The sequence below is a fragment of the Sphaeramia orbicularis genome, chromosome 1 (genome assembly GCF_902148855.1).
Source record: "Sphaeramia orbicularis chromosome 1, fSphaOr1.1, whole genome shotgun sequence".
NCBI lineage: Eukaryota > Metazoa > Chordata > Actinopteri > Kurtiformes > Apogonidae > Sphaeramia > Sphaeramia orbicularis.
This window is the reverse complement of record NC_043957.1, coordinates 2,620,509-2,645,709: the sequence shown is the minus strand read 5'-3', so window position 1 is coordinate 2,645,709 and position 25,201 is coordinate 2,620,509. Positions and strand designations below refer to the sequence as shown.

At 34.1% G+C, this 25,201-nt stretch overlaps 1 protein-coding gene across 1 annotated transcript in view; it reads left to right on the top strand.

The window, feature by feature from the left end:
* The window catches only part of tenm3 (teneurin transmembrane protein 3), a 776,142-nt gene that overhangs the window by 153,238 nt on the left and 597,703 nt on the right, over window positions 1–25,201 (top strand). The gene's annotated exons all lie outside the window — the stretch shown is intronic.

The following is a 25,201-nucleotide window of genomic DNA, read 5'->3' as shown; positions in this document are numbered from 1 at the left end:
TGTCAGCCGCAAACTCTGAAACACAGCAAACCACCGGTCAATCTACATAAATCACTTATTTTGTTTTATTTTATTTTATTTTATTTAACCAGGAAGTCCCATCGACAGCAGCCCAAGGTAACAGCCATACAAAGTCCAAACAATACGAAACACATGCATGATATACAATGAACAATTACACTGGGTTACAAAAAAAATGTTTTTTGCAAGTTGTCTAGGTTCTTTCAACTGAATCAGGACCATTTTGCACCGCTAAATCAAAAAATGACATCTGTTTTTCTCAATCAGGTCAGGGTTTTTTTGCTAATTTGATTTTGAAAAATTTGATCTTCTCACAAAATTGATGACATTTTTGTGACTTTATCAGTTGATTTTTTTATATAGTTCTCACCCAAAATAGGTTTTAAGAGAAAAAAAATCATTTTCGAACAGGATTCCTGTTAGGTACAATGGTGTATTCACCGCAGATGTAGCAGAATACATCAGGCTTTTTTTTTGCAAGATCTTCTAGTCGAAGCCATTTCATTCACCTGTAATATTAAAAAAAACAATCAGAAATTGGCAAAAGTAAAATCTTCACAACTCGTTTATTGCAAGAAATATGAAAGAATTTTTATATCATATGATGTGAAAATGGCCATAAATGTAAGCAAAAAGGTTCAAAAGCCAATATGTAGCATAGTTCAGAAAGTTGACCTGATTGAGCAAAATTAATGTGATTTTTGGATTCAGCACCAAAATTATCCTAAATCAGCTCAAAAAACTTCAACAATAAATTTGTTGTTGACCAGTGTTATCAACGCCATGGACAACTATATGCAAATATGTAAATAATATGTACGGAACGAGTAATACATGGTGTCCATTAAGTCTCTTTACAATTTAACAACTGTATTACAAAAGCAAAAGACAAATCTGTAGAGATTATAGCAAAATGAAAAGTAGATTTTGAAGTTTTTTTCCCTTCTTTAATCCACCTCTATATGGGACTATTAGCTGCAAAAAGCACATCCAGACGGTATTAGATATGTTTTCATGTTGTCTGGATCATAGCCTCATCAGTGGTGTCAATAGCATCAGTGATCTTTGACTTCAGGTCGTTGTTCCGTACACTATATCTTTAACATAATCCTTCAAGGAAGAAATCCAGAGCAGTGATATCTAGTGAACAAACTGTCCAGGGAATTGGACCATCCCATCCAGTCCACTGGTGTATAAATTACTGAATTAGAATCCAGTAAAATGCAGAACCTAGTGTGGTGGTGCACCTGGAAAACCTGGAAGATGATGGTTGGTTGAAGGTCATCCAGATGTGGTGACACATATTCAGTCAAAAGGTCAAAGGTCAACATATGCAGGAACTGATCTCCTGTTGAAGAAAAATGGACCAATAGAATATGATTAAAGTATATAGAACAAATCTGGTTAACATATCTTGTCAATTGCTTTAGTAATTAATGCTTTTTGAAACTGTACATAGACTTTGTGGACATCCTGTGTAAATAGAAGATTCTCTCTTGCATTTTCTGTTCATTCTTCTTTCTGCACCATTTGTATTTTTGCTGCTGTAAACACTGCAATTTCTCCACGGTGGGATCAGTGAGGTCATATAATACCTTATATTTTACCACAGCTCGTTGTAACATTGATGCACTGATACCCGAACTATCTGAATTCATGACCCAAAACATCAGTTTGTTCCTCCTCAGGACCTGAATTTACAAAGTAACATCATGAGTCGCCACAAAGTTGATTCTTTGATCATCAGGGAAATGAATAAATGATAACATCAACAAGTGATTGTAGTTAACCCGCGACACCATGACAAAAAAAAAAAAAAAAAAAAAGAAGAACTGTAACACACTAAACAAGTATTTGAATTTTGGGCTAGTAGTTTTTGTTTTGGGGCTCTTTTTGCTTTTTTGTGTTTTTTTTTTTTTCTAAGTCAGTCCAGCTGCTTTTTAGCACCTAGTTGAACTCCAAAAAGCAGTTACATGGTCAAAGCTCAGTAAAAACAGTAAAAAAAAAAAAGGAAAATCATCACACCACTGCAAACAACAGTAAAAACAAACAAAAAAAAAACAAGGAAAATGGTGTAAAAACAAAAAAAAAAACCCAAACAAAAAAGAACTGTAACACTGAACAAGTATTTGAATTTTGGGCTAGTTGTTTTTGTTTTGGGGTCTTTTTGTTTTTTTTTGTTTTTTTTTCTACGTCAGTCCAGCTGCTTTTTAGCACCTGGTTGAACTCCAGAAAGCAGTTACATGGTCAAAGCTCAGTAAAAACAGTAAAAAAAAAAAAAAAAAAAAGGAAAATCATCACAACACTGCAAACAACAGTAAAAACAAAAAACGACAAGGAAAATGGTGTAAAAACAAAAACAAAAAAAAGAAGAAAGAACTGTAACACACTGAACAAGTATTTAAATTTTGGGCTAGTAGTATTTGTTTTGGGGTCTTTTTGTTTTTTGTTTTGTTTTTTTTCTAAGTCAGTCCAGCTGCTTTTTAGCACCTGGTTGAACTCCAAAAAGCAGTTACATGGTCAAAGCTCAGTAAAAACAGTAAAAAAAAAAAAAAAGGAAAATCATGACAACACTGCAAACAACAGTAAAAACAAAAAACGACAAGGACAATGGTGTAAAAACAAAGAAAAAAAGCCCAAACTGTTTTACCGCTTTGTGTTTTGCCTTCATTCCACAGGCGGTGGGGGGTGCACTGAGCATGCTCAGATGTCTATAGAAAGAACAAGGACTATTCTATCAGCACATGTAGATTTTTATCTTATTATGCAAACGGTTGAATTTTTACGAACATTTAAAATAAATCATACAGTCAGAACGCTCACCACAGACACGTCAGGGGCTAAAGGGTTAAGTTAATGATGTGGAACTAATATTTACATAATCCTTGAAGAATAAATCAATAGCTAACTCAGCTTTGGGTTTGTAAGAAGGAACCGAACACATAAAGTTATGTGTGAGACAGTAAACACATCCAGTACGTGCTGTTCCTCTGAACCGTATGGGGCCCCCTGCCAACCCAGGCCCTTCTCACTGCATGGCACTCCATGATTATCCAGCCCGGAGCAGATCAGCAGTTAATATATGAAGCCATGTATCTAATTAGCACTCGCCATTATATGTGGCTCCGTGGTGCGCGTTACGTTCTGCTTTGCGTGTACTTGACATGTTCATATGGACTTCCTCCTGGTTTAGCACGTTCCTCCCACAGTCCCCAGGTCCTGGCCTCGGCCCCGACGAATGATCACACATACACTTACCATTTTAGAAAGGGACATTAAGTCATGTCAGGAAGGGATACAGGAGTGTAAGATCATCGTTTAATCATCCGAGAGTGGGAGAAGAGATCAACACATGGTAGTAAACGCGATAACGGTGAACAGTGTCAGAAGAGTAGCACTAGAATATAAACCATATAAACACAGCATATTTCACCTTCATTTAACCCATAACGACCCAGTGTTACTTTTGTGGCCATTCCTAAATGAATTTGTCTTTATTTTTAACCTTCCTTAAATTATTTCATACCATTTATTGATTGATTGATTGATTGATTGATTGATTGATTGATGTATTTATTTTGAACATGAATGTCAAACAGAAGAAGATAAATAAACAAAACACTTAAACATAAGACATAATACATATTCGAAAAGGAGCGAGACGAAGGACAACTTATAAACTCCACCCCTTCTCCTTATATAATTAATAACAATAATAACTTTCCTCGTCTGATCATATCTATACACTTTGCCATAATCTGACTGATACTTACTAGTAAACAATTAGGTTTCTGGCTTTATATTATTATGAACAAATAAAACATGATCCACATAAACACATAATATAACTAGAAGCACTCGGAGAGCGCAGACCTCCGCCAAGGCTGATCAGTGCCCCCCCCTTGGGCCCCCCCACCCCCGATCACCACCAAAATTTAATCATTTCTTCCTTATCCCATTTCCAACAAACCCTGAAAATTTCATCCAAATCTGTCCATAACTTTTTGAGTTATGTTGCACACTAACGGACAGACAAACAAACAGATAGACAAACAAACAAACAAACAAACAAACCCTGGCAAAAACATAACCTCCTTGGCGGAGGTAATAACACATATATGTACATACATATTCATACACAGATCTATACACCTACACATATACACACACACATACACACCTATACGTACATTTACACACACTTACCACATACTTGTACATCTGTATATCACCCAGTGATCCCCCTCCCCTCCCTCATCCCTGTACCTCTGAAACATTGTCTTTGTACCTCTTTTTAAATTCTTTCCTGCTTGGTCGTTGCTTTAACTCTATATTAAATCTGTTCCACAGTCTCACCCCGCTGACAGAAACACACAAACCCTTCCTAGTCGTGCGTATTAAGGGAATTTTAAAGTTAATTTTCCCCCTTAAATCATAACCCCCCCTCATGAATACTGAATAATTTCTGTGTATTTGTTGGTAAAAGATTTATTGTAATATTATTTTCTGTATTTTGTGTTTTTCTCAGTGTAAATCAGGTATTTTCCTTTATTTAATTTACTGCTCATGTAGATCAGGGTTCTTGCTAGCGTCATTGAACGTCGGGGCCCCCGAGATTTGACCCGCAACGCTGTTTTTCAACCAGCGTAGCGGTGGTTTTCTTTGTGTGTGTGATTGTCCAGCGTAATGATAACGAGATTTGAGTTTGAAAAAATATTTTCCTTTGTCTTGGTGCAAAGTGCTGCAGACAGGAAATGAAAACAGTATAATCAACACCCTTTGTGTGCCAGGAAATACTGTTTCAAAGAGTTATAGATTTTAAAATTTTCTGGTGGAGGATGCCCTCAGACCCCCCTACAAAACTCATGCCATGTACGCAGCACGTACATGGTGTCTCTACACTGTGAAAAAATCCTAGTGAGAACCCTGTAGATGTTCATAAAATCTCAGATTAAAGTTGAGGGTTATACCAAAAACTGAAGAAAACTGACTTTTTCACCAAATTCATCATTAACTGAACATAAACCCAGTGTGTCCGTCCATATGTTCATAAAAGCTCAGATTAAAGTTGAGGGTTATTGCAGAAAAAGTGACTTTCAGTAAAATATATAATTAACTGAACATAAAACAAGTGTCTCCATCCACTGCCATTATTATTGTCATTATTAATATTTTTTTGCATTTCACACATTCATTCCACGAACCAGATTGAATTGTTTCTATATTTTTTCAATTTAACACCATTTTTAAAAAACATTATTATCCTCCATATTTTGCATTTTTCAGTATAAATCAGGTATTTTCGTTTATTTGTTTCACTGATGGTGTAGATTTTCATAAAGGCTCAGATTAAAGTTAAGGGTTATTAAATAGAAACAGAGAAAAATGAAGAAAAAGTGACTTTATCAGCAAAAATGTAATTAACTGAACGTAAACCCAGTGTGTCCATCCACTGTCATTGATCCAACTCCATGGGTTTTACTGGTGAATCAATGTTGTAGAAGATGACGGTGTTTCCATGGTAACTACGGAGCCTCTGAACGTCCAAATGGGTCATATCTGATGACCATGAAAAGATGATAAATTGCATTTTACACCAATTATTTACATGTATTGATAGGATTAGTGGATCAACAGGCATTTTATATTTTAGATCAGTAGATGGTTTTGGTGTGCGGTGGATTTTTGGGTCTTTTTAGGTTAATTTGCAAATATATATTCCCCTATAAAATAAAGTGTTTCAGGTATCACTTGGTCTCATTTTTCCTGCAAACAAGTCTAAAAGAGTGCAACAGTAAGACGTCTTTGTTGTAGTTTGTGTCTTTAAGATGCTCCACATATTCTCTACTGCGTACAAGTGCAACTCCAGTGGGCTCCTCCAGGACCCACCCCCTCCTCTTCCTCAGCCAGGCCTTTATAACATATGCTTTTGCATCATCCTGGTGAAATATACTTTTGTACATATTATGGAGTAAAAACACAGAAACACTACTGCGCCTGTTTTCACTTCAACCCTTTCATGCATGAATTGTGAGAACCTGAGTCAAGATTTATTTTTTGAGTGTTTTTATTCCTCCTTAGCCATGAAAAAAACAATGCGATTGAGTTTTTTTTTTGTATGGAGTTACAAAAATATCCATGCATTTGATTTTTGAAGTAAAGAAACATGTTTAAAACCCAATATCAGAAAGTGCAATGAAAACAATGAAATAAAAACATTTTTAATGCTGCTAATCTGATGTCTTCTCACATTTTAACATATTCTAACGCTAGTAATTACTCACTTCATGGAGATAATATACAAAAAAAAACATTTTGTCTAACAAATAACAATTGATTTACACTCAAACATGTTAGTGCAGATCAGGTTTATCAAGAACAGCACAGTTACAGTAATGGTGTGAATGTCAGTGTATGGGATGGTGCATAAGTGTCCACTGTGTTGGCTGATATGGAACTAAAACAACAAAACCATTAACTCTTTCATGCACAGTGGTCACTCCAGTGGACAGCTTTTCTACAGCTGTTCTCTTGTGTATTCATGGGTTTTGTTGTTCTTTTAATTTTTTTTTTTTTTTTTTTTTTTTACACATATCTTTATTAAAGTTTTAAGACACTACATATCTTCTCTGACATGAATTGGTAACATTATGTAGATCTCTCCTGAGCATAAACCCCCAGAATCACAAGCCCTCCCCATAGTTTTCACACAATTTATCAGTAAATACATGTTTCTGTGTGTCAAAAATTAAACGTGTTGGTGTCCAGCTGAGTGGACATTTTTGCAACTTCATGAAAAATAGGTTCATAAGAATTTTTTGTTTCATTATTATTTTTTGTATGTATTAAAAAATATATATATATATATTTATTTTTTATTTATTTTTCAGAAGAAAATTTTCGATCGCATTGTTTTTTTCATGCCTAAAGAGGAATTAAAGACACTCAGGAAAAAATTTGGATTAAGGTTCTCATAATTTGTGCATGAAAGGGTTAATATACAAGAGAACAGCTGGAGAAGAACTGTCCACGCATGAAAGGGTTAAATAAGGATATTTATGTCACGGCTAAGCACTGCTGTTGCACCACAGTGTTCAGGAGTGGTCGACTGTGTGTGTGTTGTGTAGTCGGACTGAGCAGGAAGGACAAGTGCACAGGATACGTTCTTCTTTTCCTCTTATATAAGGAACTGGAGGAGCATTCAGAGCATAGAGGTCTCCTAAGGTCCTGCAGTCCACTCATCTACACATAACACATAAATAGAACTGATGTTTCCCTTATTTTTGTTAATTTAACTGTTAGTATGGTCTAAGACTTAGGCTCTAATGTATTAATTGGCTTCACTCTATCTATATCTATATATATCTATATCTATATCTATCTCTCTCTCTCTCTCTCTCTCTATATATATATATATATATATATATATATATATATATATATATATATATATATATATTTTTTTTTTTTTTTTTTTTTTTTTTTTTTACATGTATTTATAAATATTTTCTTCCAATAACCAATTTACAAATAAACAACAAGGCACATAGAGACTACATATGTATATAAAAATACAAACTACACCAACTAATGATATTAAAGAAAAAAAAACACAATCAAATGAATAAGAAAAATAAATCAATTTGCGTCATCCATCCAACCATCAACAGCCTAACTGAAGGTTTATTTATGACTGAATGCAGAGGTCAGTATGTATCTGCTGGTTTAGATTAACTTTTTTTTTTTTTTTTTCATTAATTTGTGTGATTGAATTTGTTTTCATTCAATGTCAATGGGACCTTCAGAAATCCAAGACTCTTTACCCTGCACACTTTTCCGATGGACCTCTCGGGGTCTGTGCACATATCACTTGCTGAAAGCCTCCTTAACAGTCGGGGGGCACGTAACCTTGGTAACCAGTCAATGTCACCTCCGCCGTCATGTATGAAATACTACATACTGTGCTGGTATGTGGGTACTACTACAGGATACTAGCTACTGGATTGTGTCCGCTGTCTGTCATTGTCCATAGTTGCCGTGACAGTATTGGATTATTGGATATCCAGGGTTTGCATACTGTTTTATTTACCTGGGGATAGTATACAGTTCACATACTATTGATTTGATACTATGGTTTTGGGTATACGGAAACATGTTGCAGGTACATGTAGGTTAATTCTCCTGTTAATGCCCTTGACCACGGTGCTGATGTAGGTCTGTAGTTGGTCCTTGAGCGCATTCAATGGCACCTCACTGCTACTAATGTGTGCTACTTAGGTCACTGTTTTTTTTTTTTTTTTTAATTTATTTCGTTCATGGTTGTACATTTCACCAGTAAACATTCAGTAATCATCAAGTAAACAAACATGTACACACCCATGCTCGAAAAGGAGCAGGATGAAGAAAATCTTATATTTCCTGCCCCCTTCTAAATAATAGTAGCTTTAATGGTTAGCCGTACACAACTAGCTCTAAAATCATACTGTATAAAGTCAGACAAGCCAACTAAATACATCCAAAGATAATACAAAATGAATACAAAACCAAGTGCAAAACTACATGTCCAGAAAGTACAAAACATAAGTAAATATAAACCTGATGAAATGATGCAAAAACATTTTACCAATCCAAAATAAGTAAATAAATACGTCACAAAAATGCAAAAACAAATCTTCCAGTTGATACGAAATCAGGAGTTTGTAGACATTGGTGGATGGAGCATGTCTATGATGTCCAGATTTTGTACGAACTGGAATATTCATAAAAACCCATTGTTCGTGGTCAGTGTATCTTTTGGTAGTTGGATTTTCTTTTCTGAAACAAAAAAAAACAAAAACTAGTTGTTACTTGATTTATGTTTTAAAATAGACAAATTAAAATTGAATATTGAGGCGTTTTTCTTTTTCAGTGTCAAAACTGATAAACCAAATTTAAAAAACTGATTGGTTTTTGTTTTCTCTTTCTAATTACAAAAAAGAAAGTTCCTACCTGACAGAAATGGAAAAACAGACCAAAAATGGCTCTTTTTAAAAAAAATTTCTGAGACCGGATGCTGTAATTTTCAAGGAAAGTGCGGTAATGCCGAGGTTACAAAGATTCTCACGAACAATGGCTTTGTACAGATCTTCCAGTTTGTAAGAAATCTGGAGTTCGTAGACATTTATGGAGGGAGCATGTCTATGATGTCCAGGTATCGTACAAACCCATCATTCGTAAGAATCTTTGTGACCTAGGGATTAGCTCTCTTTCCTTGAAAATGACAACATCCGGTCTCAGAAAATAAAAAACAAACAAAAACAAAAAAAAAACCCAGGTGTTTTTGGTCCATTTTTCCATTTCTGTCAGGTAGTAACTTTCTTTTTTGTTATTAGAAAGAGGAAACGAAAATCAATCGTTTTTTTTTTTTTTTTTTTAATTTGGTTTGTCTGTTTTGACACTGAAAAAGAAAAATGCCATGAAATTCAATTTTAATTTGTCTATTTTAAAGCGAAAATCAATTAATCACTAGTTTTTCTTTTGTTTCCAATTACCAAAAGATACACTGACCACGAACGATGGGTTTTTACGAATATTCCGGTTTGTACAAAATCTGGACATCATAGACATGCTCCATCCACCGATGCCTACAAACTCCAGATTTTGTACGAATTGGAAGATAACAAAAAATACAGATTTTGGTCCGTTTTTCCATTTCTGTCAGGTAGTAACTTCCTTATTTTCATTAGGAAGAGAAAACGAAAATCAACCCATTTTTTACATTTGGTTTATCTGTTTTGACACTGAAAAAGAAAAATGCCTTGAAATTCAAGTCTAATTTGTCTATTTTAAAACGAAAATCCATTAACCACTAGTTTTCCTTTTGTTTCTGAAAAGAAAATCCAGTTACCAAAATATACACTGACCTACTCGCTAATGCTAGGTAATGCATGTGTTTGTGAATTATGAGTAAAATACAGCGACTGAGTTTCCCCATGGAGATAATAAAGCAAGTTAGCCTTTTTAACCTTTTACTAATTAGCATGACAGAATGGAATTTCACATACTGCAAATGTGATAATGAGACAAACAAAGTAACCTATTTGTATATATACATTTAATATTTCCATGACACAAAAGGGAACAAATAGCAACAATATGTATATGTCAGCCAATTTGCCTTTTTAAAAATTGCTCCATAATTTTTATTTAACATTTACCGTTCTAAGTTTTTATTTTAGTATGCAACTCTCAATGTAAACAATAAAACCTTTAATACCAGTCAGTATCGATCATCATCATGATCAATGTCACGTCTTTATTTCTTTCAAGGTGAAGGGAATTTTGGTTCAAATTTGAACAAACCAACAGTTATTTGTTTTTAATCTTTTTTTGTTTGAGGATAAACACATACTAAGAATGAAAACTAAATGGAGGAAATTCAGAACAATCGATAAAGTGATAAAACCACAGCAGATCATTTTTTTATTGCCGGTTCCTTCCTCTGTCTTTTCAGATTTGATACAGTTCGTCCTTTGAAAATGTACATAGAGACACATGTGATATATGAAACTCATTTTGGAGTGAATTATACTGAATCTATTATGTGTTTTTACAGTTACATGTGGAATTTGTACATTCCAGTACTGTCAGAAAAACTGCCAGTCGCCTACAAATTTGTTAACAGATCTAATTCTGATTCTTGGCACGATAAAGTGCATGAGGACTGAAGCACAAAGACAAACATACATATTAATACAGACCCAGACCGACACAGGCAGGTCCAGAAGGTAGAGGATTTAAGGCTCAGTGTCTCAGATTAAGTCGACGGCTTAGAAAGCTGTCTGACCGCTGCATTCACTTCTGTCTCTGTGGTTCTCCCTCGGCCCATTCCTTTTTTTTTAATTCTCTTCTTTTTTAATTTGAAAATGCTATATAAATACACTCACATCGATTTCTACAGTTTACAAGATGCTTTTCTAGTGTTTTTACTTAAAATTTGTAACAATGACATTTGTGTGACAAAACTATGAGGGAGAGGTGGCTTATTATCCTGGCCATACTTCAAAAAGAAAATGAGGAGATAAATGAGAACTGAAAATGCATCCAGGTCAAAAAAAATTATAGATTAAATAATGAATTTATTATAGATTAAATAATGATTTTTTTTGATTTTTTTTTAATTGAAATTTTCTTCTTTTTTAATTTGAAAATGAAATTCTCTTTTTTAATTTGAAAATGCTATATAAATACACTCACATCAATTTCTGCAGAAGCGTTTACAAGATGCTTTTCTAGTGTTTTTACTTAAAATCTGTAACATAATGACATTTGCGTGACAAAACTATGAGGGAGGGGTGGCTTATTATCCAGGTGATACCTCAAAAGGAAAATGAAGAGATAAATGAGAACTGAAAATGCATTCAGGTCAAAAAGAAATAATAGATTAAATAATGAATTTATTATAGATTAAATAATGATTTTTTTTTTTAATTGAAATTTTCTTCTTTTTTAATTTGAAAATGAAATTCTCTTCTTTTCTAATTTGAAAATGCTATATAAATACACTCACATCAATTTCTGCAAAAGCGTTTACAAAATGCTTTTCTAGTGTTTTTACTTAAAATTTGTAACATAATGACATTTGTGTGACAAAACTATGAGGGAGGGGTGGCTTATTATCCAGTTATTATCCAGGCGATACCTCAAAAGGAAAATGAGGAGATAAATGAGAACTGAAAATGCATCTAAGTCAAAAAAAAATTATAGATACACTCAAATAAATTCAGTTTTACAAACTCAGTTTATTTAGTCCAAATCTTGTTAAAAAAAAAGCACTGTAAATCTCAGTGTCCAATCCTCGGCCCATTCTTAGGTCATTTTGCTTGAGCCTTATAAATGTATGTATCTGGATTCAGTTTTTTTTTATTTTTTTTTTTATTGAAGAGTAATAATAATAATAATAATAATAATAGATTAGATTTATATGTATTATATTTTCTATGAACGCATACTCAAAGTGCGTACAGTGGATCCATTAATTATAATCTTCTCCCAGAATCTAAATAAAAAGGACAAACCACACTGGTCTTTTCGTCTTGGATGTCCGCTGGTCAGTCTCCTGTCCAGTCAGGCTGCTTGATTTGGTGAAAGTATTGCACTGCCCAGATATCATGGAGAATGCACAAATAATGAATTGTAAAATATTTGGATATATTTGGTTAGAGAGGCCGTTGGCGTGCACTGACAGCCACGTTTCCGTCAGCCTGCCCCAGGGCAGCTGTGACGACTGGTGTAGTTTACCACCAGCAGGCTGAGAATGTGGAGTCAGTTCATAATGGATTCACTGTCAGGGCTTTGAGTTTGGACTAAAGAAAAACCCTATATAAATACTATTATTATTAGAATTATTAATTTTATTATTGTTGTTGTTGTTATATTCAAACAAACAAACATAGTGACTTCCACTTTGCATCCTTTTAGAGAATCTCATATTTTTTATTTTTCTGTATTTTTCTCTTTTTTTTCTTTCTGTATTAATCTCTAGTTTATCATTTGTTTGCATTGTCTTACATTAGTGTTGCTTGAGTGATTCTTCTAACTTTACTTTGCAAAACACTTGTTTCTTGCGTTGTCATATTTAATCTGGTGTTTCCCTCATTTCATTTAGACTTTGTCTTGTATTAACTGTTGCCTTGTTTTGTATGCTGTCTATTTCCCTCCTTTAGACTCCGTTTTGTGTGCGCTAAATTCAACTGTTGTTGTTAGGGATGGGAATCGAGAAGAAGCTCCCGTCGAGAATCGGTTCTCAGTAACTTCATTCCTCGGAATCATTAGTCTGCTTGTTAACGATTCAGAAGCGCTCTAATGTGCAGTTGTATTTTTACCAGTAAAGAGCTTCAGTCGTGACAAAAGGGGAAGTACCTCCAACGTGTAGAAATATTAAACCACAGCATCCAGTTAAACTGCAAACACAATTTTGATACAACAAGGAAACAACTGATCGCTTGACTTCCTCTGCTGTTAGTAGAACCATGTATAAGATAGCATACAGCGTCACCTGCTGGACACACAATATGGCTTCTGTTACACTGGTCAACAACAAATTTATTGTTTCAGTTTTTTGAGCTGATTTAGGATAATTTTGGTGCTGAATCCAAAAATCACATTCATTTTGCTCAATCAGGTCAACTTTCTGAACTATGCTACATATTGGCTTTTGAACATTTGTGCTTACATTTATGGGCATTTTCACATCATATGATACAAAATTCTTTCATATTTCTTGCAATAAACGAGTTGTGAAGATTTTACTTTTGCCAATTTATGATTGTTTTTTTTTTAATATTACAGGTGAATGAAATGGCTTCGACTAGAAGATCTTGCAAAAATAAGCCTGACGTATTCTGCTACATCTGCGCTGAATACACCATTGTACCTAACAGGAATCAAGTCACATGTTTCATAAAGTGTGCTTACCAATCTTATTTTGGTATTAATTATTATATTTTGTGAGAAGATCACATTTTTCAAAATCAAATTAGCAAAAAAACCTGACCTGATTGAGAAAAACAGATGTCATTTTTGGATTTAGCGGTGCAAAATGGTCCTAATTCAGTTGAAAAAACCTAGACAAATTGCAAAAAACATGTTTTTGTAACCCAGTGTTATTTGTTCCAAACCAGGAAATCCACATAATTGCACATCATTTCAGTTTTGCAACTTTTCAAAAGTTTGGCTCAAATTTTCTTGACATTTTATAGGAACTTGGCTGTTGTTGAATAAAGTGCACTGCCCCTCTTTATTTATCTATTTATTTATTTATGTAATATCTGCAGTTGGATAACCTTACATGCTTTTAAATCTGGACTTAATCTTCATATAATTGCACAAACCTACAGTTGTGGGAAAAAAATGATTAGATCACAGTTGTTTTATTTCAATTTCTTGTTCATTTTAATGCCTGGTACAACTTAAGGTACATTTGTTTGGACAAATATAATGAGAACAACAAACATATTTCATAGTAGTTTAATTTCAGAGCTGGTATCTATCTATTTTTTCCATGTTTTCTTGATAAAAACCAAAATCACTTCAGTTCTTCCATCAGTATCTATGTCATTGTTCTGACAAAAACAGTGCTTTTAGACATTCCATGTTTTCTTTTCTGTCTGTTTTAGTCACATGATACACACAGGAGTTAGTACTTGATTGCATAACCATTGTTTTTGATGACTTTTAATGATCTAATAATTTTTTTTCCGTGGTTCTATTTGCCTATTTGATTAGTTGTGTATCCCTACTGTCCTGTGAAGCTCCACAGTCTTCGTCTTTATCTCTAAGAGCTTTTAAGAATCGTTGTGGTCACATGTGAGAAATATCTCACCATAAATGCCTCTCCTCACTCTGTCTTTCGCTCCATTTAATTGAGTCATATGGGCTCGTCTTCAGTCTGTTAACACATAAGTTGTCGTTTGCTCAGAGGCTCATGTTAATCTTCGTCGGTGCTACTCCCCACTGACAGCAGCTGGCGACTCCATGTGCATCCAACAAGGTTCACAAAGAACTGCTGACAGCCTGTGGGTCCATCCCTTCAGCTTACTGCCCATCACAGGATCAATCTCCCCTCATTATGTGTACCTCAGCAGAAAGAAGCAGCAGGTACATCCATACATTCATAAATAGGCCTGTCACAGCTATTACGTAATTGCCTTATAGCAATTATCCAAACTAAGTGCTCTTCTTTTGCATAACTGTGATGATCGACTGTAATCACCTGGATGAAACGGCTGGATGAACCCCATGTCACATTTCATCACCATTTTCATGTCCTTTTTTTACCGCTATCTGACAGCACTCCACTTCTATTTGTATCTATTGTCAGAGGTGATTTTTGTATATTTCAGCTATTACCTTTAAGGTTTACCACTATGACAGGCCGCCTATTTTTCTGTATGCTGTGTTGTCTGTATGTTTGGCAATAAAAAGTGGCAGAAAGTGTCTTTTTTGCCAAATCTTTTGCACCTTTTTTCGCTTTTAGTATCTGGCCATTAATTACACCGGGTTACAAAAAAATGTTTTTTGCAAGTTGTCTAGGTTTTTTCAACTGAATTAGGACCATTTTGCACCGCTAAATCCAAAAATGACATCTTTTTTTCTCAATCAGGTCAGGTTTTTTTTGCTAATTTGATTTTGAAAAATGTGATCTTCTCACAAAACATAATAATTAATACCAAAATAAGATTGGTAAGCACACTTTATGAAACTTGTGACTTGATTCCTGTTAGGTACAATGGTGTATTCACCGCAGATGTAGCAGAATACGTCAGGCTTATTTTTGCAAGATCTTCTAGTCGAAGCCATTTCATTCACCTGTAATATTAAAAAAAAAAATCATAAATTGGCAAAAGTCAAATCTTCAGAACTCGTTTATTGCAAGAAATATGAAAGAATTTTGTATCATATGATGTGAAAATGCCCATAAATGTAAGCAAAAATATTCAAAAGCCAATATGTAGCATAGTTCAGAAAGTTGACCTGATTGAGCAAAATGAATGTGATTTTTGGATTCAGCACCAAAATTATCCTCAATCAGCTCAAAAAACCTCAACAATAAATTTGTTGTTGACCAGTGTTATCATCATTATATGTAATAAATGCTTAAAATGATTTGTTATAGCAAAACAAAATAAAAATAAAAAAAAATCTTGCATTTTTTTTTTATCATATTTTGAAAAACAACTAAAAGTGTTCACAAGAAAATGTCATGAGATTACAGAAATAAACTTTCAAGTATTTTATATGTGCTCAAACATTTTTGTTTGTCTAGATCATTCTGTTTTTGTTATATCTTCTTAATTTTTTTAAATTATTTTTAGTCATTTTAATCTTGTGTGATAGTCTCTGCTCTAGTTGTAGACACAGCCCCTCATTTCACTGAGAAAAACATCCTTGATCTACTTCTTTTGTAAACTGTGCATCTCTTTCTGCCTTAGCTAGCTCATATATGTATATATATATATATATATATATATATATATATATATGTGTGTGTGTGTGTGTGTGTATACATATATATATATATATATATATATATATATATATATATATATATATATATATATATAATATTTACAGTTAAAATACAACTATCAACTATACAAACTGGAAAATACAGATAACAACAATTGAAAAAAAGGCAGAAAAATGACAAACTCCACAAAAATACGCCAAAACACACTTGTAGAACTCTCTAAAACAGCACTATCACAGTTATATACAGTTATTCTGAAGAATTCACTGCAAAAACAACCACTAAAATACTGCTAAATGTTGTGTCTTACCAACTGCACCTGATCCGGTCTTCTACATTTTGTTCCGTGCACTTCCACCCCTCCCCCACAGGCGATGCAGGCCTCTGCCCTAAACTGTTATGTACCCATCGAAAGTTTTCTCAATAGCACGCATGGTTAAGGAGTTATGTAATTTAATGACAGTGAATGCAAAATGTGGCACTGGGGACACAACCGTCTTAAAAGGGTTAATTACATCTGGTTTGTTTGTACACTTTTCTACCCAGTTTAGTTTTTTGTGCATTTTTTAACCCATACAGACCCAGTGCTACTTTTGTGTCAGTTCCCAAATGATTTTTTCCTCTACATTTAACCTTTCTTAACATATTTATCACCATTTATTATGACATTATCCTCTGTATTGTGTGTTTTTTCAGTGAACGTCAGGTATTTTTCCATATTTAACTTTGTGATCATGTGGATGTAAAAAAAAAAAAAAAAAAAAAAAAAAAAGGTCAGGTTAAAGTTGAGTTATTATATCAAAAACACAGAAAACTAAAGAAAATGTGAGTTTTTCAGCAAAATATACAATTAACTGAACATAAACCCAGTGTGTCCATCCACTGTCATTGGTCCAACTCCATGGGTTGTACTGGTGAATCAATGTTGTAGAAGATGACGGCGTTTCCACGGTAACTACGGAGCCTCTGAATGTCTTTTTTTTTTTTTTTCTTTCCAATTATTGACATATATTGATAGAATTAGTGGATCAACCGCTATTAAACAGTTTAAATCAGTAGATGGTTTTGGTCGTCTGTGGCTGTTTGGGTCTGTGTGGGTTAAGGTGTGTGTGATTTAATTTTAGTATTTTAATCTAAAATGATCTAATAATCTAATTTTAACTTTTAATTTAGTATTTTAACTTTGGTTTCTGTATTTAACTTATTTATTAATCCAAGGTTGTAATTGTTGTTTGTTTGGATCCTGGGGAAACGCTCTTTCATTTTGTTTTTCGTATCAAAATGACAATAAACTTGATTTGATTGAGAAATAAATATATATGTCCATTTAAACCCTGCAAAAACAACAAAAATAAAGTTGAACTAAGACTTTTACAGAGTTCTACATTTTTCATAGTTTGCCAGAAGGAAAATCTTGATTGACTGGGCAATATATTGAATTAATACAGTCTTAGTTAGAATACATGCACTTAAATCACATGATAATCCATGAGGAGGAGGATCAGTACGTACATTCATGACTGTCATTAAACTGATGTGAATGGACTGACAGTGACTGACTGGTTGTGGTTCTGATTTCCAATGATGTGATGTTGTAAATTAAAACACAGGCTCCAGTTCTCCTGATGCTTTCTTCCATATGCTTCCTACTGAGAAGAACTACAGCTTATCCATTGAATTTCAATTAACAGTGTTTTCATTTCTCTTGTAAAACAAGACCAAATCTGCTGACGACGAGCACTTTTAAAACTCGGTATAAACTCTCCTTTGTGTATAGTTTGTGTTTGAGACGTTCTTTTGTCCTCATTTTCATTTTGCAGATGTTTCTTGTTTCATCCCTTTGTCACTGTTACTGACTGCGTATGTTTTCCAGCTGCCTCTTGGAATTGTTTCACTCGTTATGCAACTGATTTCCAGAATTCATGACAGTGTTTTGTGGTGTGGACTAACGTGGGTTCTGTGAATGTAGACTGACACAGGAGTGAGTAATGAGTACCAGTGTGGAGGATCACTGCTGTTCTGCTGCTTTCTTTTATTTATACGTTAAATAACAAAGGGCAACGTTAAATGACATGCACAAACGGTGTACAATAACAATCTTCACGTCAACTTAAAGGTTCTGAACGCATTTGACTTTTTCTTGTTTTTGACTCTTCAAATATTTTCTATTTCTCATTTAAAGATCGTACAATTTTTAATTTTTTTAATTTTTTTTTTGTATTTGTGACAAGCAAAATATCAGTCAAATACTGAGAGATGAGGCTTGGTGACACAGTTTATATCCATAATTGTTACTATAAATGCCGAATCATTACTTATTTTCAACTGCTTTTTGGTCCTGGGTGAAAGGTAAATGGGTTCATTGAGGTTTAAACTATTACACTGGTCAACAACAAATGTATTGTTGAAGTTTTTTGAGCTGATTGAGGATAATTTTGGTGTGCTGAATCCAAAAATCACATTCATTTTGCTCAATCAGGTCAACTTTTTGAACTATGCTACATATTGGCTTTTGAACATTTTTGCTTACATTTATGGGCATTTTCACATCATATGATACAAAATTCTTTCATATTTCTTGCAATAAACGAGTTCTGAAGATTTTACTTTTGCCAATTTATGATTGTTTTTTTTTTTTTTTTGGCACAATGACGATTTAATGTTCAGTTTACATGTACTTACCTTTATCAATATCTATTATTCAATTTACAGGAATTAAAGTTTGTAACACTTAATAAATACATCCTGTTAGAAAATGATTTTTTTTCTCTTAAAACCTATTTTGGGTGACAATTAAATAAAAAATCAACTGGTAAAGTCACAAAAATGTAATCAATTTTGTGAGAAGATCAAATTTTTCAAAATCAAATTAGCAAAAAAACCTGACCTGATTGAGAAAAACAGATGTCATTTTTGGATTTAGCGGTGCAAAATGGTCCTAATTCAGTTGAAAAAACCGAGACAACTTGCAAAAAACATTTTTTTTGTAACCCAGTGTAATTTATGGCCTAAATGTGTCGTAAGTCTAGAGGAACAATATTAAAAACTATTAAAAGGAAGGAAAAAAAAGACTGAATCAATGATCAAAAAGAAGTGTCCATCTGTTTTGATATTTTTTTCTTTGTTTTTCAGTTTTTATCATTTATTCAGACATACTTGAAGGCAGTTGTTTGGTGTCACATGATCAGCATCCCATAATGCACTGAGGCACTGGCAACGGTGTCCCTGTAGGTAATATAGAGGCTTGTTGTTTTTGTATCAGAGTATCTTGGACTTATTTTTGGCTCTCGTATTTTTTTACTTCCTAGTTTTTGACCATCGATTATTGATTCTTTGGGACTTCTTTGCTCTTTTGTTTTTCACCTGATTCTGTTTCATGCATCTGCTCTATGTGTTTTTAATGCAGTGAAGCACATAAATATTATTTGTGGGTTTCTTTTATATGAAAACTTAACACCATTAATACCAACGTTGAAGCATTTTGTGCTTTATTTGATAATGGAAACAAATTAAAACATATAGATATTAAGTACTTGCTGATCCCAAAGAAAATGATTCCAATATAATATAAAAGTAGGACCATTGTCTCTGTATCTCACCGACATGTTCTATCAAGAATCAAAACAAAGTTGAATGTGTGAGGTTTTCAGGTTCTGTCTGTTTGTTAGAGTCCTGTGGTCTGGATGCAGATCAGTCTCCCAGTAGAAGTGGGCGGTACTTTCACAGGAGGAGAACTCACCTAATTCAATCAAAGTCCATCTATGACTTCTATCAGTGATCAGTCGGAACTGTATTAATATCTGTAACCATTTACATGTTAGAAGCTTTCACAATATGGACCGTTCTAAGTAAAGGCAAATTTTTCATATTTTAAAAATTCATCAAAATTTCTCAAAACTCCAGGAGGCTTCTATTGTTAAAGTGGAACTCCTCATCTCCACCAACCTTCTCAAAATGGATCAAGGAAGTACTTTATTTTCTTAAACTGGAAAAAATTTGTTTGACATTAACACTTTTGAAAAGACATGGACTCCTTTTCTGATCTGTGTTAATGGTGCAATCTGTCATGTTTCTCTTGACTGAGTATTTTGATATACAGTTTTTGGTTTTTTTTTTCGTAACATTTAAAGTGGAAATTTTGTACGTCTATTTTGTGTTTTATTTACTGTTTATTTATTTGTTTATTTTTATCTTTCCTGTGATTTGGAGGGGATGTGTGCCAGGGGAGGGGGGATTTGTTCCGCTTGTTGTTTGTCTGTGTGATGGACTTTTGTATCATATGTCGGAACTGTTCTTTTTTTTATTTTATTTTTTTATATATATGTAAAAAAAAATAACAAAAACCAATAAACAGAAGGTTAAAATTTTTTTAAAAATTTAAAAAATTCTCGAAACTGTGAACAAACTTTGTCGACATTGTCCCAAGGAACCTACTTATAAATTTTGACATAAATCCAACCAGCATTTTCAGAGAAGATTGTTGAAATCTAGACATTGGTGACACTGAGTTTGACCCTTCAAGGTCACTCAAGGTTAAAGGTCATGAACCCATGTGAAAGTCCATATATGACTTCCTATCAGTGCTCAGTAGTAACTATATTGATATCTCTAATAATTTACATGTTATAAACCATCAAAATAGGGACTATATGTGCAGGCAAATTTTTAATAATTCAAAAATTTGTCAAAAATCCAGAAATCTATATTCCTCAAACTGTAAACACCTTTGTTGGACATTTTCCCAAGGCAAGGCAAGTTTATTTGTATAACACTATTCATACACAGGGTAGCTCATAGTGCTTTACAAAGGCCTAAAAAAAGTTCCAGAAAAAAAAGCAAGACACTGACATTACATGAAGGAAAAAAAAAAAAAATACATTAACATCATCAGAGATAAAACATGATTTTAAAATGCATTCACAGAATAAAAAAAAGACATTAATTATATTAAAATCATACATTAAAATTAACACTAAGGAAGCCAACACCGAGGAAGCTACACATAAAATTTGAAATTAAAATTGTTCGGGAAGATGATGCACCTTCACAATAGCTCATTAAGCTAAGAAGATATTTCAAAATGACATCACAATAAATGTCATCATTTTGTGGCTGAACTCTAGTGAGAGACCGACACTGGTTTACCCAAGGTTTCCCACATTACTTTCCTCTTTACTTTCAGACTTGTTTATATGTTGTACTCAACAGTGAATCCAAAGTCTGTCACCTGCTTCACCGTGTTGGTTTGTGCAAAAATAAATGAATAATCCCAGTGCAGTCCCGGGTAGATAAACTCCTGAGGAATGCTGTCTGCAAGCTGATGAAGCTTCCCTCAGTCTCCGGAGGCTCGATTTCAGAAACCGGATTTGGGTTGTGGAAGTGCGGTGCAGAGGAGATTCCCCCGAGGGGAGTGTCAGTGACAAGTTAACATCCTGTGGGCAAGTTTAAATGAGGGATAAAACAGGTCATTGTCAGCAGCGGCAGCAAGGTGGCATTCACAAGAAAGTTTTTCTAGTGGAACACAGTAAGCAGTTAACAGGCGTGTCTTAATGAATAGTAGCAGATGTCAGCGTGGTTATGCATGCAGGTACATGTGGTTTACACTACGGGGCACAAGGTGGCTCTGTGACCGCCATACTAATGGAAATCACTGAGGTAGAAGGAGAGTGGAACACTGACTCTGTGAAGGAAACCTCTATTTACAGAACACAGATAATGAACAGTCAATGAGGCTTAGGCTACGTTCACACTGCAGGTAAATGTGGCCTAAATCCAATTTTTTTTGCCCATATATGACCTGTATTTGATCTGTTAAAGACACTTTGAACTAGGGCTGCGCAATACTGGAAAAAAATGAAACTTCAAATTTTTTTTAACCATGTGATTACACTGGTCAACAACAAATTTATTGCTGAAGTTTTTTGAGCTGATTTAGGATAATTTTGGTGCTGAATCCAAAAATCACATTAATTTTGCTCAATCAGGTCAACTTTCTGAACTATGCTACATATTGGCTTTTGAACATTTTTGCTTACATTTATGGGCATTTTCACATCATATGATACAAAATTCTTTCATATTTCTTGCAACAAACGAGTTGTGAAGATTTTACTTTTGCCAATTTATGATTAATGTTTTTTTCAATATTACAGGTGAATGAAATGGCTTTGACTAGAAGATCTTGCAAAAATAAGCCTGACGTATTCTGCTGCATCTGCGGTGAATACACCATTGTACCTAACAGGAATCAAGTCACAAGTTTCATAAAGTGTGCATGTGAAAATGATTTTTTTTCTCTTAAAACCTATTTTGGGTGAGAACTATATAAAAAATCAACTGATAAAGTCACGAAAATGTAATCAATTTTGTGAGAAGATCAAATTTTTCAAAATCAAATTAGCAAAAAAAACCTGACCTGATTGAGAAAAACAGATGTCATTTTTGGATTTAGCGGTGCAAAATGGTCCGAATTCAGTTGAAAAAACCTAGACAAGTTGCAAAAAACATTTTTTTGTAACCCAGTGTTATATATTGCGATGTAAAAAAATACTCAGGAGGACATAATAGCTGTGTGGTGCCGGCGTAAATGGTCAAACAAATTAGTTGTTACCTCTTGTTGTGGCAACATGTGCAAGTCACTGTTGACACAGAACACGTTTCAGTGTCATCCTTCTTGTAGCTGAAATAATTCCAGATAACTTGACGTTGCTTTTCTTTTTTGCACCAAGTCTTTGTTTTCGGTGATTTTCTCGTGTTCGTTTGTTCATTTTTTAATGTTGTTACCAGAGACTCACTCCATGTGCAGGGGCGTGGTCTGCTTTGGCAAACTGAATAAGAACAGTTGCGACTTGCTGTGTGCAGTGTGTGTCAGGTACCGCTGAAATGAGTTGAGAACACGTTGAGGTCATTTGCCTCCTACATTGCAGGACCTACAATGTGACTTTTGTGCACTTGTACATTGTGATGACGACGCTCAAACGATATATTGTGCAACTCTAGCTTGTGGTCCTAAATCAGATACGTATCTGATATTTTGCAATGCGACTTTAGTTTGAACAGCCAGGTCGCATTTATCCGACCTTTACATCATTGAAATGCGACAAACGTCACAATTCTGTTTTCCAGGAGGAGGAGCGGCGGGAAAAACATATTTACTTCTGCAAACATAGTGCATGCCTGCGTGGTCATGTACAGTCATGGTGATTTATTTTCCAATAAAAGTCATTGAAACCTTTTTAATTATTTTAATTATTGTTCTTGTACCTTAGAAGTGTATGGGAATTAAAAAAAAAAAAAAAAGGCAGCAAATTTTATGAGAAGTAAACTTGTGCATTCTTAAAACTTCTGGCCACAGCTGTATTCCATCAGGACCTCTTTTGTGCATGCGGGTCACTTCAGGGTCACATTCACTTCATACTCAAAACTGATAGAAGTCGCATTTATTTTGAATTATGAACGAGCACACACCAAAAAAATCAGATTTCACCAAAAAAAGATCCTAATTGTGCAGTAAGACCTGCTGTCTGAACGTGGCCTTAGACAATTTAATTCCATCTAACTCAGTGGAAGGACGGATCGTTTTTCTTTTTTTTTTTTTTTTTCATTTTCTCTTAACCTTGTGTTGAACTGTCATACTGATCTACAAATGCTGCTGTTAAATAGAGGAGTGGACTGTAGAAGACAGTTTTAGTCATACTCTCAGAAATGGAAAATCTTTCATTGTGGTTGTTTCATTCTAAACCAAATGGTGTTTTTAGTTCTAAGGTTCACAGCTGTCGACAGTTGATTGTTTACAGCTTCGAGCCAGGGTGAGGTCTCTAATGACATAAATGCGTTAACCCATAAAGACCCAAACATCTGTCACCGACCAAAAGCATTGACTGATATAAACGGTTGAATACCTGTTGATCCACTCAGTCACATAAACGTGTCAGGTCAACGTGTTTGTCGCCCATGAAACACATCGTTTAGATCAGAGAACATGTGTTTATTACATGAGCTGTGATGTGATGACAAACCAGGCGGATGAAGCACACGTTTTACTCATAAACAGTCTGGACAGTCACATATGTTGAGTGAACATTAACCCATAAACACCCAAACATCCACCGGCGACCAAAACCTTCTACTGATATAAACTGTTTAATACCTGTTGATCCACTAATCCTATCAATCCATGTAAATAATTGGTGTAAAATACAGTTCTTCATCTTTTCACGGTCATCAGATATGACCCATTTGGACGTTCAGAGGCTGTGTAGTTACCATGGAAACACCGTCATCTTCTACAACATTGATTCACCAGTAAAACCCATGGAGTTGGATCGATGACAGCGGATGGACACATTGGGTTCATGTTCAGTTAATTACATTTTTGCTGATAAAGCCACTTTTTCTTAATTTTTCTCTGTTTGTATTTAATAACCCTCAACGTTAATCTGAGCCTTTATGAAAATCTACACTATCAGTGAAACAAATAAACGAAAATACCTGATTTATACTGAAAAATGCAAAATACGGAGGATAATAATGTTTTTAAAAAATGGTGTTAAATTGAAAAAATATAGAAAGGATCCAATCCGGTTCGTGGAATGAATTTGTGAAATGCAAAAAAGTATTAATAATGACAATAATAATGACAGTGGATGGAGACACTTGTTTTATGTTCAGTTAATTCTATATTTTACTAAAAGTCCCTTTTTCTGCAATAATCCTCAACTTTAATCCGAGTTTTTATGAACATCTTCATGATCAGTAAATGAAATACAGGAAAATTCCTGATATATACTAATAAAATGCAAAATACAGAGGATAATATTACAATAGATGGTGATCAATCTCTCAAGAAATGTTAGATATAGAGAAAATTAAAGTAGTACCGGGTCTTTATGGGTTAATATTAATAATTTGTAAACCCCCCCTTCTTTGGACATGTTTACAGCAGATTCAGTTTAATCTGATTTGCTGTTTTTTGTTTTTTTTTTTGTTCCTTCTTTTTTTTCTCTCTTTTTAAAATTTTCTTCTCTCTTTTTTCTTTTTCTCCTTTTTCTTTTTTTTTTCTCTTCTGATTTGCTGTTTTTATTGGAGGTTACGACACATGGCCCCTGTTTATGATCCGCTGGTATAAATACAAACATCCTTTCTTTTAGAGAAAAGTCCACATTTCTGAGA